Raw genomic sequence first — 12,314 nt, 5'->3', positions numbered from 1 at the left:
CACAGGTCTTCAGTACTCGCCCAGATATGCCATCTGGACCTGCAGCTTTCCTGGTGTTCACCCTCAACAGAGCCCTCCTCACACTGTGCTCGGTCACAGAGAGTGTGTGTTCATCCCCAGCGGTAGAACTCACCTCGGCTACGCTTAACGGTGTTGTTGTTAGCGGCGAGCTAGCGCTGTTGTTGCTAGCCTCAAACCGTGCATAAAATGAGTTCAGGTCGTCCGCTAGGGATGCGTCGGCACTCACCATTGCGCGGGGTCTGCTCTGGTAGTTTGTAATAGTCCGTAGCCCCTGCCATAGGCGCCTGGTGTCGCGCTGCTCCATCTGTGATTCCACTCTGTCTCGGTACCTCCTTTTGGCCTCCTTCACCGCCCTCCTCAGTCCATAGACCGCTGCCTTGTACTCGTCCATGTTGCCGGATACAAGACCGGAGTTATAGGCAGCAGTACGACCTGAACTCATTTGGAGGGGGGGAGGGGGGGGTGGGGGGGAGACATCCTGCATGTATTATCAATCCACCGAGACTTTTTCTATTCAACGAATCCACGACGGGCATTTCTCTCAAGTGTGACCCCGTTGCCGCCACGAGCGTGGGACGGATACCAAATCGCGCCCCTCGTTTCCTCGCCGCCGCGCAAATCTCTTCATCCACGCCGCAAGGAGGCCTCCAGCTGATTCCCCGGACACGGAGCTCACTCCTCGGAATATCACAGGCGTGCGAGCGGAGCGGTGGAGCGTTGATCAGAAGGAAGACAAATAGCGGCTGAGGATCCCTCCTCTGCCTCCACACCCCTCGTTAGCAGGGGCAATCAAACAGCCGGCGCCCGGGGGAGGGGGGCGGGGCAAAAGTACATTTGGTTGAACTCGAGAGCAGCGGGCGCCTTTTTATAAACGGCTTTTTGGTCGAAGCCGATGAAGGCAAATATAAATCAAGGGGCTTCTGGGCCCAGAAGATAATGGCTTCCTCACCACGGCCGCGCGCCTCGACGTCCACGGGAAGATTAAACACTCCGTCATCGTCACCGGGGCGACCGCGCTCCGCACGGAGACGCCGATCATTAGACTATACGCTTCCATTTATCTATTTAGTTTAATGCTCAAATGTAAACAAGCTCCAACGTTCGAGCTCCGGCGACGTCGCGCGCCAGAAGATGAGAGAAGAAGAAGAAGATGAAGAAGAACAACAACAACAACAAGAAAAAGAAGGAGAAGCAGAAGAGGCAGAAAGAGAAGAGGATAGAAGAAAGAAGAAGAAGAGGAAGAAGAATAAGAAGGAGAAGAAAAAGAAGGAGAAGACGAAAAAGAAGAATAAGAGGCAGAAGAATAAGGAGAAGAAAAAGAAGAAGCAGAAGCAGAAGAAAAAGAAGGAGAAGCAGAAAAAGAAGGAGAGGATAGAAGAAAGAAGAAGAATAAGAAGGAGAAGAAAAAGAAGGAGAAGACAAAAAAGAAGAATAAGGAGCAGAAAAAGAAGAAGCAGAAGAAGAAGTAGAAGAAGCAGAAAAAGAAGAAGGAGAAGTAGAAGAAAAAGAAGGAGAAGCAGAAAAAGAAGGAGAAGAGGATAGAAGAAAGAAGAAGAAGAAGCGACAGAAGAATAAGGAGAAGAAAAAGAAGACAGAAAAGAAGAGGCAGAAGAAGAAGATGGAGAAGAAAAAGAAGGAGAAGCAGAAGAAGTGGCAGAAAAGGAAGAAGAAGATGATAGAAGAGAGAAGAAGAAGAATTAGAGGCAGAAGAAGAAAAAGAAGAAGTAAAAGAATGAGAATGAATAGGAGAAAGAGGAGGAGGAGGAGGAGAAAGAGAAAGAGGAGGAGGAGAAAGAGGAGGAGAAGGAGAGAAGCCGGCGGCCTGATTGGGACCTCAGCGTTATAACAGCTGTCACGCGTCACGACTTCTTCTAAACACAACGGGACTCAACAGCCGGCAGCGCCTCCGCTTCCCTCACTTCATTTATCTCATGAAGCCCAAACACGTCCGTCCATCCCGGAGCGCTGACAGTAAATCTAGACAGGAAAAAGACAGGGGTGTGTGTGTGTGTGCGTGTGTGTGTGGGATGACAGCATCTCACAGCTCACTGATCTGGAGTCAGCCAGACAATCAATTCCAGCACTCAGATGCAGGCGGGCGGCTCCACATCATCACCGGGGCTGAATTACTCCACCGACCGGTCGGAGTCGTCGGAACGAGGCGAACGCGCCGAGAGCCGAGCGGCCGGCGACCTTCCTGATAGCCTGCAATTTAAACACCTGGCGCAATTAAGCACCGTGGGGACATTCTGTGTTCACGGAGCGCGGCGACGCTCCATCACCAGAAGAAGAAGCAAAGAGGACGTCGGGAATCTGCAATAAATGCAAATTAACTTGCTGCAGACATCGAGCTCTTTGGAAAGACGCATTATGAAATGCTCCAAACACTTGTAGTGCTTCTTAGAAACACTTAATAGAGCATCCATCCATACATATATATATATAAATATATTATATTTATATATATAAATAAATATATGCATATATATATGTATATGAATACAGTATATATATATAAATATATATATGAATACATAAATAAATATAATGTATATATGAATACATAAATAAATATAATGTATATATATATACACACACACACATATATATATATAAATATACATACACATACATATACTGTATATAAATAAATGTATATATATATACATTTATTTAAATATATATATAAATACATTATATATATATGAATACATAAATATATATATATATTTTATTTAAATATATATATATGGATAAACATAAAACGAACAAAGCAGCAGACACGCTCTCTGTATGAAACATCTTTGTCGGTGCCTGTTGCCGGCGGCTGTCGGGGTCAGAGTTGGAGAAAACAAGCCGTGTTCCACGTTGACGAATGAGATGCAGATCGTGAGACCTCCACCAGGCTGACAGATCTTATCGGATTCGCTTTTTTTCCGAGGCGGCATCAGAGGCATCAAGCACCCGGGGTCCGTCTGTCGGCTGCTCGTGGTGTCTGATGTGTTGTGTATTGAAGCCCAGAGCTCACTTGAAATAGTGTCACCTGTGCAGCACTTCAGGAGGATAAGCTCGTATCTCCGTCTCGATCTCCTAACAGTCATTACGGTCCTGCTTCGGAGTCCTCCAATCAGGACTCAGACCATCCTTCCATCAATCAATTCATCTCGACCTGGCACGATGACTTCATTTATGTCGGTTTTACCGGACAATGTCACGAGGACAATGTCACGAAAACAATGTCACAAGTACAAGGTCACAAGGACAAGGTCACAAGTATAATGTCACAAGGACAATGTCACAAAAACAATGTCACGAGGACAATGTCACAAGTACAAGGTCACAAGGACAATGTCACGAAAACAATGTCACAAGTACAAGGTCACAAGGTCACAAGTATAATGTCACAAAAAGAATGTCACAAGGACAATGTCACGAGGACAAGGTCACAAGGACAATGTCACAAGGACAATGTCACAAAAACAATGTCACAAAAAGAATGTCACGAGGACAATGTCACAAGGACAAGGTCACAAGGACAATGTCACAAGTACAAGGTCACAAAAACAATGTCACAAGGACAAGGTCACAAGGACAATGTCACAAGTACAAGGTCACAAGGACAATGTCACAAGGACAAGGTCACAAGGACAATGTCACGAAGACAATGTCACAAAGACAATGTCACAAAGACAATGTCACAAGTACAAGGTCACAAGGACAATGTCACAAGTACAAGGTCACAAGGACAATGTCACGAGGACAATGTCACAAGTACAAGGTCACAAGGACAATGTCACGAGGACAATGTCACAAGGACAATGTCACAAGTACAAGGTCACGAGGACAATGTCACGAAGACAATGTTACAAGTACAATGTCACAAGGACAATGTCACAAGTACAATGTCACAAGGACAATGTCACAAGTACAATGTCACAAGGACAAGGTCACAAGGACAATGTCACAAGGACAATGTCACAAGGACAAGGTCACAAGTACAAGGTCACAAGGACAATGTCACGAAGACAATGTCACAAGTACAATTGAGCCTCCTCCTCCTCCTCCCCCTCTGCAGACTTATCGTGGTGACCACACAGGTAATGAGATGCCAGCGCGGCGGCGGCTGCTGACACTTTAATTTGTCGCCCCTGGCAACGACGACGACAGGAGGTTCGTCAAAGCATCCCGGGGACTTCATCGTTCGCCCCCGGGCCTCTTATTGGCTCGCTCCGCAAGATGACTTTTGAGCCCTCTGGAGGAACGATGACCTTGATGCTTAATCGTGGCATATTTTTCACGACGTGCGAGCCTCTGTGGAGAAGGGGGGAGGGGGGGGGGTATGGGTACGACAGCTAGAAACAAATGTATTCTCTTTTCAATAATTTACGCCGTCGCTCGCCTTAAGAACAGAAGGGCGGGGAGTTTGTTCTAGCGGTGAAGATAAAAAAATATTCACTAAAATAAAAAATAAGGGAAAAATAGGTGGTGCGAGCTTCTTTTCTGGCGCGTCTTCTTCGATTGGTGAGGCGGGATAATAAACAAGGGGGAGATTGTTTGAAGTTGTCTCCGGTGTATCTACAGGACTCCTACAACCGTAAAGTTTCTCAGGAATGTGCACATGGTAATTTAGTCACGGAATTAGAAATAAGACATCTGTACTGTATCCGGAGGGACAGCGATCGGGTTTGGAGGTTTCACCAAAGGAATAAATTACCATGATTTGAGAAGCTTAGGTCCATATTTGCACAGGTTTTTTGTTCACAAGGCTTTTAGAGGTGACACTGGTATTTTAAATAAAAATCAATGTTTGTGTGGAGCTGCACTCATTTGACACTTATCCCAAGAATCACCGCCGAGTCAAGATTTTTGTAAGATTGAGATTCGCCAACTATATCGCAATACGATATAACGATGTGTTGCTGTTTCCGTTGACTTCTTTTAATGCTGGACCATGGGGAAGGTTGGAGCATCTCCTGCGTCAAATATAATAGTCATTGGAGTTAGAAATTATTCATAAAGTTCTTTCTCCAGAAAACCAAAAGGTCAAAGAAAAAAAGGTTCCCCTCAAAATATATATATATACACATATATATAAAAATAATATATATAGATAACACATAAAAGTAACATATATATATATATGTTACTTATACATATATACACATATGTATATATATATAACATTTATATGTTACTTATATGTGTTACATATACACATATGTATATATAACTCACATATATATAACACATATCAGTATATATATATATATAACATAAATATAATAAATACAACATTTAAAAAATGTTATATATATGTATATATATACATATGTTTTGAGGGGAAACTTTTTTCTTTGACCTTTTGATTTGCTGGAGAAAGCACTTTATGAATAATTTATAATATAACACATATAAGTAACACATAAATATAAAAAAAAACATTTTCAATTATATATATATATATATATATATAAACACAAGGTGCCGGCACATTTACAACTATGGTAATAACACCACGCTGTCACGGCCGCGCTGATTTGTGAGCTCGCGCAGCGTTTTTAATAAAAAGTTAAATTCTCTACGGCAAGGAAACGAAGAGGCCGCGAGGAGATTAATTTCGGGCAACTTTCAGCGGCGTTTTAGGAACACACTCGATGGAAATGCCAACCCCTTCTTAAAAAAATATATATAAAAAGGACTGCGTTCAAATGAAAGGACTCAAAACAGGCGGAGGTCACGAATGAGGGATGAGGACAAGTCCCTTTAATCTCTGCGGTTCCATTCCCTTCCTCCCTTCATCCCTTCCTCCCGTCTCAGTGATGTCTTCGCTCGGTGCTTAAAGACCTTTAGGCCAATGGCTTTTCTTTAATCAATCTCCTCAACGACGGAGCACATTCTGTCATTAACGACACTTTGAGGCTTTGAGTCTCGCTCGAAGCCTCTCGCCTCCCGAGTCTCACGAGGGAAATTGATAAATCCACTGCGGCTTTGCAAACTAAGTTCGGAGGGTAAGTGGATTCTGATAGCGGCCGACCCAGAACACAACACCACCGCCGTCTCTCTCCCGCTCTGTGATTGGGTAGAGAGGGCATTGCCGTCAAGCCTGAAAGCCAAAAGATCCGGTTCCCTCTCCCGCCCCCCCCCGTTGGATCCCAGCCAGGTGACCAATCAGATCCATTTTAAATGTGCGCAGGAGTTATCTGAAGGGTGAAGCCGACAGAACTTTTAACGGTGCGAAACACTTTATCGTTATGGAATTCATTCTGGTTTTTGCCCTCAAAAGTAAAACGTTATCCACTGCCTGCTGGAGATTACCATAAATTAAGCTTAACTCCACGATAGGATTCACAGTCCTCGTGACCTTTACGCGTTGTTTTCAAGACGAGAGTGTATAAATCGGGTCGACCCGTTTGGGATCGTGATTATAAAAACAGCCTCCGGTCGGCTCTGGAGGGCACGCCGACTTTCACCTCGGCTTGAAGCGATGCCTCGCTCGTTATCCCAGAACGTTGTTTCAGACCGGAGATGTAAAGCGCAGTCGGGACGGAAAGCCACAAATATGAGTCCTTGAAAGACGCGATTGGGAGGAAAGGTCGATGAAGACCACCAGATGGCCGTCGAACAGCAACAGATGGTGATCAATAACTGGATGACTCCTTTGTTGCTGCTCGAGAGGAAAGCTCTCTCTCTCTTCTCTCTTTTCTTTGTGTATGTTTTGATTGTTTTTTCCCCCTGCGGTCTGCCCCGAGGTGCCAAAGGGAGCCTCGCGACTCCCACGCAAGACGGCTCTTCAGGCGGCTCTTCAAGGCTCCTCAGACAACTCCTCAGACGGCTCCTCAGGCGGCTCCTCAGACGGCTCCTCAGACGGCTCTTCACGACTCCTCAGACGGCTCCTCAGACGGCTCTTCACGACTCCTCAGACGGCTCTTCACGGCTCCTCACGACTCCTCAGGCGGCTCCTCAGGCGGCTCTTCACGACTCCTCAGACGGCTCCTCAGGCGGCTCCTCAGGCGGCTCTTCACGACTCCTCAGACGGCTCCTCAGGTGGTTCCTCAGAAGGCTCTTCACGGCTCCTCAGGTGGCTCCTCAGACGGCTCCTCAGACGGCCCTTCACGGCTCCTCAGATGTCACGTCTGTGGATCTATATCTTGCTTTCCCGAATACCACCGCAACCGTGGGAAAACGCTTTCCCCGGTCGCGTTCCAGGGGAGCAGAGCCGGAGCTGCAATTTACAGAGTGAACGCCGGAATTGAATTAAAGAGAATCCGATCCACAGACGACCTTCACTGAACTGCTGTTGGGCCAGATGTTCCTGACAGATGGTGGAGGGGGGCACGAGGTTGCATTCGATTCGCACATCCACGCATCTTTATATCGATAGAGACCACATCTCATCCTTTGAGGTTCAAGGTCAAACAGGTTCTACAACACACAATTGAACAAGTTTAGTTTCAGTCTACATGCAATATTTAGTAAATGACGGATCATTCAAAATAGACCACCAAGCAGAGTGTGCTTTAGGGCGGGGCTACAAGGTGATTGACAGGTCGCTGCCACGGCGTTATCCGGTCTGGGAGAAGTTCTCACTTCATGAGAGTTAATTTAACAAATTAACATTTTGGACACCAAAAATCTCTGCACTGCAACTCCTCCCTCTCGTGTCACACGAGGAGACCAACAACCAAGATGGCGACGTCCAAAACGTCAATCTTGAGGCTTCAAAAGATCCGTCCGCAAACCAACGTGTGGCGTCTCCACGGTGACCGCGTCCACATGACTTTAAACCAAGATGGAGGTGACGAAGATGGAGCTGCATTTTCTTTTAGAATCCCATGCCAACGCCGCTGTCACGAACACCCGACCGGGGGAACATGCCCACATCCCCGGGACGCGGCCTAATGAGCGGCGCCGTCAGGCAAACTGTGATCTCACCAGGAGTCGTGTTGCAGTGGAGAAAAGAAGAGAAACACCCAATGGGGATCTTTAGTCAAGCTGCAGCAAAGGCTCATGGGTAAACACGGTGAAGACGGCGTCTCTCCGCATGCTGCGACGTGTCCAGGACATCAGTGGCGTGCGGTAGGCCGTGTTGTGGCGGCTCTCGGGGTCCCCACAGCCCTCCATTAGTCTGAGCCGGGTCTCCTCCGGTCCAAATCCCTCGGCGTCCCTCCGCCTCACCGAGCGGAGCGACTCTGACAGGCAGCAAGCGCCTCCGCTGCACACGTCATTGATACTAATGGGGACGGAGGGCTGGTGCACTGGGGTGTGTGTGGTGGTGGTGGGGGGGGGGGGGGGAGGTAACCCAAAAGTAACTACACGATGTGCGTAGGTTTGCTTCTTTTTTCTTCTTCTCAGCACGCAGATGAATTCATCGTCTTCGCCATGACAACCGGTCTCCTCCCCCGTCACCGCCTGCCTCCCGCGTGCCAAGTCGTCGCGGCCGTGCCCTCGTTTAACATTGAGCGAGGGAGGAAAGCAAAGGAAAGGATGGAGGGGGGAGGGAGGAGGAGGAACGGTGAGAGAGGTCAACTGCAGTTTATCAGAGGGCAAAGACGAGATAAATAAAGCCCCGGTGTCTCAGGCGGGACCGCGACACCCCGGATTTAAATCTGGACCCGCCGCACGTCTCCACCTGAGGAACAAACACCGTCGCGGTGACGCGGTTGACAGTTAGCGTCATATGCGTGATGTCATAAAAAACAACGCCAACGAGGAGCCGACGTTCAAATGTGGTGCGTTCAGGCTCTCCGTGAAGACGAGCATTCTACCGAAAGGTGAATTCTGGCGTTGAAAGGGAGGTCGGGCCGTAGACCGTCTCAAGTTCCCGTGTCGCGTACGCATCCACTCCAGCTCTACGTGGCTCACGGTATCAGACTTTTATTCAGCCATTTCTGAACTGAAATGTAAAAATTGTCAAATAACATTTCTGGGGAGAGAAACTTGAATAAAAACGTTTTACAGAGCGGTTTTCATGCAAATTAAAAAAATAGATATTAGGGAGAGATTTATGACCGATTTTACGTTTACAGCTCACAATGGATGATTAACACTACACATTTTTTCATCAAGGGAAAATATTCATATGAAAATACAATCGTTTACTACCTCATCCTTTGGTAAATGCACTGGTGTACCACTCACACACTGATGGGAGGGGCTACCGGGCGAGCTGCCCCCTGCCAATCGAGACTACCCAATCATGCACAACCATTCCATACGCCATTAAGTGGCACGTCGACGTGGCGTGAAGGGAGTCGGGGGGATGGAGCCGCCCCGCCCCCGCCCTACCGCCTGTTTGCTTGGTGTACTTTATTGTCTTTTGTCGTGTGCGAGAGAAAAACACAATTACAAATGTTTACGGCCGAGCGAGGCTGTGTTTACATCTGGGTCGCACCGCAAAATGTTCTTTAACGTGAGCCCGGTGGCCCGTTGGGAAGGAGGAAGAAGAAGGAGGGGGAGGAGGAGGAGGGGGGGGCACTGCATCAAATATTAACATCCCCCCCTGTAAAAGCTAAACAGAGCGGTTGTAGAGAGGAGCTCCCCGATGTTGTGGCGCCGCACACAGAGACGCTTCTTGTCCTCCGAGCCGCGTTCGTGTTCGTTGTGCGGCCCGTGAACAAATGTTCATGCATCCAAAGTATGCAGCGAACTGTGCTTCACTTGTGGACACAGACACGGCCTTGTCAAGTGAGTGGGTGACGAGATATGAAAGCAATGCCTCTGTGTCTCTCTCTCTCTCTCTCTCTCCGTCTCTCTCTCTCTCTCTCCGTCTCTCATTTGTTGGCACCATAAAACCTCGATTCAGCTCGGCGGTCTGATCATGTTTCACGCCCGTTTGACTGCCGTTCTGTCCCATTTCATCCCCTTTGATGCGCCTTTGTGTCATCAATAACGACAGGCAGGAAACGGCTGTGAAAGGGGGGGAGGGGGGGTCCTGTGCCACCGCGGTGCCAGCGATCCCGTTCGACACCTCGCTCCCGTGGGCTCGACCTTCTCATCGAAACCATCGCGTATCGTCCCCCCCCCCCCCCCCCACGTTGCCCTCCCCCCAAAAGTGGTGGGCTTCTATTCACTTTGACCGACGCACAATGGGCCCCCCTGTGTCGCACAAACACACGCACACACACACACACACACATATGCAAAGCCGGCCAAAAACGAAGGATCGCTGCACAATGGCGCCGCTTTAAAAAAAAAAAAGTGATGAATAAAAGAAAGAACGAATGAATAAAGAGATTTGCATTCGGCTACATCGCTGCAAATAGGAGCTAAAAAACCTGTGAGTTACATAAAGTGTGTCCACGAGTCCGTTTGTGTGTGTGTGTGTGTGTGTGTGTGTGAGGCCGAGCTGTGATTGAAAGCTCCCAAGAGTCTTTTTGCCACTTTTCAAAGAGCACTTGAAAATCAGGAACTGCAATCAGGTACTGGTGTGATAAGGGGGGAGGCCATTAGCAGTCACAGTCACCCCCCCACCCCTGTCTCCATTATTGTGGCTAATCTCACAGGAAGTGATCTTGAATTTGTAGCGTGCAAATGTGCCATTACTATTCCCTACATTCATCATAATGACCGCAAAAAGGACTGCATGGTTTGATTTTCTTATTTTGTCGACATGCTCTTGGACGCCGTTGATGAACGAGCACCAAATATGTTTTATTATTAAAGAAACCGGATCGATCCACAGACGTCTGGTGTTCCCAAAACCGCAACCAGGTCAAAAGAGCCGACACGTTGATGGCGTGTGCGATGCAAAAAAAGAAGAACAACAAAATGATTATTGGACTCACAGAGAGGTTGTTGTGGCCCCTCCCCTTCCCGGGCGTCTCGGAGGCTGCTTTGGCTGGAGGGGCGTCAGGGGTGGAGAACCCCCCTGTGAGGTTCTCCCTCCAAGAACCTTCAGTCTTCAACACACCTCCTGCGAGAAGGAAAGAGGAAGGAGATGAAGATGAGCGTTGACCAACACGAGGCTGGAGATCCCCCCCCCCCCCCCCCCCCACACACACACGGAGGGGCTCCGACTCCTCTTAGTGTGATCTCCTGAGTAACTCCGCTGTCATAACATCACAGATAACACGAGCAGAGGAGGCCGTAAACAGAGCCAGATGTTACCGGGAAAATACTTTTCATTCCCAACATCCATAATATAACATAAATACTGTAAAATCATGAACTTAAAGGTATTAATACGCCAATGTGTTTATGTCGTAAACATGAGTCCATGTCTCAATCTCTAGTTTCAAGTCTTCTTCAACACAGCGTGATGTTCATTTAGTCCATCACGGTCCATTGAGAACAGCGGATGCTTTAGGGGCGGGGCTACACGGTGATTGACAGGTCTCCACTAGAGATGTATACAGCGCCTCTAAGTCACTCCCCCTCAGTCCAAATACGGTCTCTTTAGTTCAAAGGTTGTGAAAACACAAGACGGCGAGTTATCAGTGACGACGTCCACGGTCTCGGATCCTGACCTAGAAATGTATTCACAGTCGTCCTGGTAACACATTTCTTTCTCAGAGGCTCGTCATGCGACGCATCACCCGTCGTTTCTTTTTTTGCCTGTGACTTCATTTTTTTTACCCCAAAACTCTTCTTTTAAAAAACTTTTTATCCATCTGCCTGAAGCTCGTCTCAGGAGACTCGTTCATGCAGCACAGCGGCGCTCAGTCGTTACTCACTCACACACTAAGCTCTCTTCCTCCACACATAAACCCGTACACCCTGCCTGGTACACAAACGAGGGTTTTGGGGGCGGGGCCTGCGGTTCCTCACGTCCTCCCACAGATGGAGGACGTCCAGCTTCGCTGACTCACTCCAGAGCAGATGAGCTGCATCGCTTTCCCCCCAAAATAATCTCCCCAAAGCTCCATGAGGCAGCTGCTGTGAGCTCAACGCCATAAAGCCACCAAAGGCCCGTTAATGCTTAACGACCCGCCCCCCCCCCCCTCGGCCTCCCCCCCCCCCTCTCCCAGGCCTCCCTCTGCAGGATCACACACACACACACACACACACACACACACACACACACACACACACACACACACACACACACACACACACACACACACACACACACACACACACACACACACACACACACACACACACACACACACACACACACACACACACACACACACACACACACACACACACACACCTTCTTGATATGGATTCTGAAGGCTGCACTCACACCAAATCAGCCAATGCGGCGATTGGCTGCCGTGTGTGTGTTGACATGTAACCGTCACTTAAACGGCCCATTTGTGTCATGTTGTGAAGTTTAACACCCCCCCCCC

At 48.1% G+C, this 12,314-nt stretch overlaps 1 protein-coding gene across 3 annotated transcripts in view; it reads right to left on the bottom strand.

Annotated features, from left to right (window-relative positions):
• sema6e (sema domain, transmembrane domain (TM), and cytoplasmic domain, (semaphorin) 6E) overlaps positions 1-12,314 on the bottom strand; it is a 110,388-nt gene that overhangs the window by 62,961 nt on the left and 35,113 nt on the right. For all 3 annotated transcript variants that reach the window (XM_056443632.1, XM_056443635.1, XM_056443633.1), the window contains one exon: positions 10,806-10,933. The gene's annotated coding sequence lies outside the window, so the exon portion shown is untranslated. The remainder of the gene's footprint in view (positions 1-10,805; positions 10,934-12,314) is intronic.

The sequence above is a fragment of the Pseudoliparis swirei genome, chromosome 22 (genome assembly GCF_029220125.1).
Source record: "Pseudoliparis swirei isolate HS2019 ecotype Mariana Trench chromosome 22, NWPU_hadal_v1, whole genome shotgun sequence".
NCBI classification, from domain to species: Eukaryota; Metazoa; Chordata; class Actinopteri; order Perciformes; family Liparidae; genus Pseudoliparis; species Pseudoliparis swirei.
This window is presented reverse-complemented; position numbering and strand designations above follow the sequence as displayed.